Below are 6359 nucleotides of genomic sequence, written 5' to 3' on the forward strand. Positions count from 1 at the left end.
AGAGCACATTCAAACTCAGAGAAATGGATGTTTATTTCTGGATTTGTTTCGTCATTCATTTAAATGACTTGCTGTCGTAACTGAGTTTGCAGGTCATTCAAAATTGGAGGTATTGTGCACAGTGAAGAAGGTCACCTCAGGTTACAGTGAGATATTGATCAGATACGGATTCATTTAGATAAACGTGAGATGCTGCATTTTGGAAAAGCAAGTCACGGCAGGACTTATACACTAGGGGAAAGTGAAGACTGCAGATGCTGGAGATCAGAGCTGAAAAATGTGTTGCTGGAAAATCACAGCAGGAAACCTGAAGAAGGGCTCATGCCAGAAACGTTGATTCTCCTGATCTTTGGATGTTGCCTGACCTGCTGTGCTTTACCAGCTACACGTTTTTCAGCCCAGGACATATACACTGAATGGCAAGGCCCTGGAGATGCTTGCGGAACAAAGACCTCGGACTGCAGGTTCATAGTCCTTGCAAGTCAAGTTGCAGGTAGATAGGATGGTGAAGAAGGTGGAGCGTTGGCTAGAGCATTGAATATGGGATGTGGGAGGTCATGTTGCTGTACAGGACATTCGTTAGGCCACTTTTGGAATATTGTGTGTAGTTCTGGCCTGCCTCCTATCAGAAGGGTGCTGTGAAACTTGAAAGGTTTCAAAAAAGACTTACAAGGATGTTGTTAGGGTTGGAGGATTTGAGCTACAGGGTGAGGCATAAAAGGCTGGGGCTGTTTTCCCTGGAGTGCCATAGGCTGAGTGGTGATGTTATGAAGGTTAATACAATCATGAGAAGCATGAACAGGGTAAATGAACAAGGTGTTTTCCCTGGAGTAGTGGTGTCCAAAAGTAGAGGACATTGCTTTAGGGTGAACGGGGCAAAAATTCAAAGGGGGTGTGAGAGGTAATTTCGGTTTAAACTTTAAGATGTGCCTGGACCACAGACTGATCTATAATAAAAGACAAAACTTTTGTTTCTTTTCTAAAACATTTTGTATACTCAAAAGTAGAATAGTTTAAATTGTGCAGAATGCTGACAATTTGTGAGCAGAGTAAAAACAAACAGGCCCTTGATTGATGAAACCATTAACACAGGCAGGGAAGGATGAGTCCTTGACTGATAATACTGCAGGGTGAGAGAAACAACTTTGGAGACTCTGAAGACTTTGTGATAAGGGTGCAAATCAAAGAATAATGATGTTTTTAAGAATGTGAACCTCATGGCTTGTTAGAGCCAGGGAGGGGAGGGTCTGGAGGCATTTGTTGCAGACTTTGTGATAAGGGTGTAAATCGAAGAATAATGATGTTTTTAAGAATGTGAACCTCATGGCTTGTTAGAGCCAAGGAGGGGAGGGATTTGTACTGTATATAATGAGAAACTTTGTAAGCCTCAGCGCGCCTTTTACTCAGAAGGCTGCCCGACTCTGCAGACTTGCTAATAAAACTTTGTTTTCCTGAATTTGTCTAGAGCGATTATTAAGAAGCGATTTTCGTTTCTAACAACTTGGGGGCTCGTTGTCCGGGATCAACACTCCGGCCGCGGGGGGAGCTGAGGAAGGACATCGGAGAAGGTGCACCCTGCTGATTTCAGCAGTCCCTGATTCCTTGCTTGTCGCCCCGCGCGGCTTGAGCGAGTGATATCCGGGAGGCTCAGGAAAACAAAGGAGGGGTGTGGCCGAGGCAGTGGGGACGGTTAACGATCGAGTAATTTCGGTGCACCGAACCCAGGTAAGAAAAACTTGCGGGGACCGTGTTTCCGGACGCCTGGGGACCTACGGGGTGCCTGTGGATTTTTCTACAGAGACGTAGGACTCAGGTATCTAGAGACCGGGGCTGGCCTGTGAGGGATTTTGCAGAGACCGTGTTTGCGGAGGAACGTGTACCTACGGGGTGCCTGTGATCTGTGTCACAGAGACGTAGGACACAGGAATCCAAAGACCGGGGGTGCCTGCAAAGGAACCTGGGCGATCACGGGACTGAAGGTCCGGGAATTGGCTACATTGTGATAGATTATCACGGGAGAAATACGAAGTCCTCGGAAATGGGAAATAAGGGATCTAAGGCGATTAAGGGATGGGCTGGGGTATGTTTTGTTATTTGTAGATAGAATAAGTATAAGTAGCAGGAAATGATCTTGGAAACATATGTTGTAAAATCCATATAAGTGGGAGCTTATAAAAATAATGGGTAAAGATGCTGCTGGGAGTTGTCCACAGACCCATCAACAGTAGCTTTCTTTGGGACAGAATAGTTCAGGGAGAAAATAAGGTGTGTAAAAAACAGGCAGTATATTTATCACTGGTGATTTTAATTTTCATGTAGATTGGGAAAATCAAGTTGCCTAAGGAAGTCAGAAGGACACTTTTCTAGAATCATATGTTCTACATCCAAATGGGAATCAAGCTATTTTGCGTCTGATAATATATACTGAGGAAGGTTTAATACATGATCACAAAGTAAAAATAAACTCTAAAGGTTACAGTGACCATAATATGATAGAAGTTAGCATTCATGTTAAGAGTAAGAAACTTGGGTTGAAAACAACTGTGCTATAAACTCGAAGAAGGTAGGCATTGTGCAGAGTTAACTGGAGTGGACTCAGAAAGAAGTTTAATAGAAAAGACAACTAATGAACAACTGCACACTTTTATGAAAATAGTTCATGACTCCCAGTTTCCTCAGTGAGGAAAAATGATTCCAGGAAGGGAATATCAAAGAATGATTAACCAAGGGAAAAAAACAGATAGAGTTGAAAGAAAAGTCATAAAAATGGAAAAGATTGTGAGAGAATCAATGTCTGGAAGGTATCAAAAAAAAAACTTAAATTTTGCTGCAAACAAAAAAACATTTATGACAGCAACAGACACACAATGCATGAAAATTGGTCCTATCCACTTAATGATTCAAATGGTTAAACAAGCTTTTGGAGAACACAAAGGACATCATCTGAAAATTGGTTGTGCACGGAGAGAAATTGTATTATTGATAGCCACTGCTCGGATGTTATGCATTTTCCACCAAAGATATTTAATTGTGATTACTTTCCCCAATAATTGCATACAAATTAAGTCTGCAAAGGCTGCCAATTGTTATAACACCACCTTCTTGTGGTCTGTATGAAAATAGAATCTCTGTTGTATACTATTTATTATAAGGGAACACTGTTCCAACTACATGACAGAAAGGATAGCTGGCTTGCTTAACTGTAAGTATAACCTGTCTAAACAATAACTTCTCAGGATTAGTGACAACTGACTGAATTTCTGAATCATACGGTGCATTCTTGTAGTGTGCAGAAAACTGAGAAAGAACTCCATTAGCAGCTAAAAGGGTGTAAACTACTCAATGTATAAAACATACAGGAAACAGTTTGCAGAAAAATTCACCATTGACACGTTTAATTGCTACCATTCAAACACCCAAACTTCAGAAATGTAGGCCATCATTTACCTAACTGTGCAAATGTCCAAATCAACTGGGTTTACAGAAGCCCCGAGAAATTCTAAAGGACTGTTGCAATTTCAGGGAGGTGGGGGGATGGAATGGTGGAGAAGAGAGACCAACTGAAAATGATATTACTTTGAAGAGAGTTAAAGTTTCAATCAACCTCTTCAATTGTTGGTCCACCAGAAGGGTCCTTTCTGACTTGTTCTGAGAATGGCCCTTCGGGCATACCTCCCTGGTAAAGTTTGGCAATGATGGGCTTGCATATTTTTTTTTCAAATCTTTCAACTGCTGCTCAAAGTCCTCCTTCTCTGCTGTTTGGTTTGCCTCCAGCCAGGAGATGGCCTGGTTACACTTTTCGATGACTTTGTTCTTATCTTCCTCACTGATCTTGCCTTTCGTTTTCTCTTCCTCCACTGAACTCTTCATGTTAAATGCGTACGACTCCAGGGAATTCTTGGCTGTAATTTTCTCACGCTGCATATCATCCTGACCTTTGTACCTCTCCGCTTCCTGCACTATCCTCTCGATCTCCTCCTTACTCAACCTGCCCTTGTTATTGGTGATGGTGATTTTGCTCTCTTTGCCAGTGCTCTTGTCCACAGCAGAGACATTCAAGATGCCATTTGCGTCAATATCAAAGGTGACCTCAATCTGTGGTACACCACGTGGCGCAGGAGGGATCCCACTGAGGTCAAATTTGCCCAAGAGAACTCCGGAGGAAAGGTCTCCTGGCTCACACTCCGCCGCTCGACTTCCTCTTGCATAAGGGGGAGCCCGGAGACTGGGTACTTGTTAAGACCTGGAAGGCCGAAAAGCTCCAGCCGCGGTGGGAAGGACCGTTCCTGGTTCTGTTAACAACTGAAGCAGCTGTTCGGACGAAAGAAAAAGGGTGGGTCCACGCATCGAGGATAAAGGGGCCTGTTCCATCTGAAGAAGAAAGCACTTGGAAATGCGAGCAAGGGGACAAGCCGTTGGTGGTCAAACTGAAAAGACAGCGATAATGAACTCTACTTGGACTGTATTGGTGGGGATATTGATCAATTTACTCCTGTATGTGGGGGAGAGTGAGGGGAGATATGACAAATGTCGAACTACAGTAAGACTTGGGATTCGAATCTACTCGGGATCATTTGTGTCCCATTCCTATGTGGACGATAGGTGTTACGATGTGAGTGCACGCCATGAATGTTGGGAGGATGGGAGACCCTATTATCAGGTATATAATAAAGGATACGGTGGCAAAATCCGTGGATGCCCTATAAATGACCGCTGGGTGTCTATTAGCAAAACTGGGAGGTGGGACCTATCCTCCGTGTTGCTCAGGGAGCAGGTTGACAGAGTCAAGGAGACCAAGATACAGATCACTGATCGGGGGTTGGGGAAGGAGCAAGACCGTTAGGGAACGGTCGTGCTCCCTAAAGTGCCATCCGTATACGAAGAGGTAGAAGGAAAAATTGAACTCCCTGATGTTACTCAAAACCTGTTTATTGATCTCACCTCTAGAATAGCCACTGTTTTAAATGTTAGCAATTGCTGGGTTTGTGGGGGGCCGCATATGTCGGAACAATGGCCGTGGACTGGTCAAAGCTTAGACATAGGGGAATTGCAGCAAACCACTTGGACTCATGTCAACGACAGAAAAAGCCAGGGGTGGAGACTGACAAACAGCCCTGAGGGCCAGTTCAGTATTGAAGGCAAGGGGACCGTGGAGGTAGGGATTAGTCCCTGTCAGAATATATTGGATGCAACCACGCGAGTATGGTGGCCTGAGGATATTACTTGGTACATTGCAAACCGAGGTCATAAAAATTGCGTTCCATTACGTACTGATTCCTCCTCTGACGAACTAGGTTCTGATTCTTCCGATGGCATGATGAGAGTCTGGAGTGGTGGTTGTCGGGGGAATCGATGCTGGGATACTCCTGTCCAGACTCTGGGTCAGGAGTCCGAATACTGGAATTGCAGTGGTCCTGGTCCTTATGAGGGCGTCCCCGGGGTAAAGGAGCTGTGGGATGACGTTGTGAGGCAGGGAGGGCCTGCTCCAGATGGCCTATTTTGGATATGCGGTAATCGGGCAAACTGCAAACTGCCCATGGGATGGGCTGGGGTATGCTTCTTGGGTCTAATACGACCTGCGTTCTTCCTATTACCCCGGGAGGAAGGCGATGATTTGGGGATTAAACTCTTTGACTCCCTCCGTAGGTCACCAAGGGATATCCAAGTCAGTGATTGGGGGAATGAGTGGCCACCGGCCCGGATTATTGAATACTACGGGCCAGCTACATGGGCACAGGACGGATCATGGGGATATCGTACTCCTATCTATATGTTAAATAGAATTATCAGGCTCCAAGCAGTCGTAGAGGTTATTACTAACCGGACTGCCCTGGCCCTGGAGTTGCTGGCTAAGCAGCAGGATCAGATGAGGGCTGCTATATATCAAAACCGACTTGCCTTGGATTATCTGTTGGCCTCGGAGGGGGGGTGTGTACGGGAAGTTTAACCTGACTAACTGCTGTCTAGAAATTGACGATAATGGTAAAGCGGTTTTGAAAATTTCCGATGAAATTCGGAAATTGGCCCATGTGCCAGTACAATCTTGGCGTCTTCTTAGTGGCATCGGATGGTGGGATGGTCTCCTAGGTGGTAGCTGGTGGCGCACGGCGTTGCTGGTGGTTGGGGGGGGGCATGATTCTTCTTCTCATATTACCCTGCCTAACTCCCTGTGTTCAGTTTTTAATTCAGAAAAATATTTCCCGACTCCAGGCAGTGGTGGTTCCACAACATGGGACGCGTGAACTTAAAGTGATGTTGCTGCGAAAGACCAAGGATTTCCCGGGCCCTTGAGGAGGGGGGGCTATCTTGGTCAGGCACATCTTAAAGAAAGAAAAGGGTGGAATTGTGAGAGGTAATTT

The 6359-nt window shown here is 45.0% G+C and overlaps 1 pseudogene; it reads right to left on the bottom strand.

Annotated features, from left to right (window-relative positions):
- Positions 1-3595: 3595 nt before the first annotated feature.
- On the bottom strand, positions 3596-4627 carry LOC140458582 (heat shock 70 kDa protein-like; annotated as a pseudogene).
- Positions 4628-6359: the final 1732 nt, after the last annotated feature.

The sequence above is a fragment of the Chiloscyllium punctatum genome, chromosome 33 (assembly GCF_047496795.1).
Source record: "Chiloscyllium punctatum isolate Juve2018m chromosome 33, sChiPun1.3, whole genome shotgun sequence".
Classification (NCBI taxonomy): Eukaryota; Metazoa; Chordata; class Chondrichthyes; order Orectolobiformes; family Hemiscylliidae; genus Chiloscyllium; species Chiloscyllium punctatum.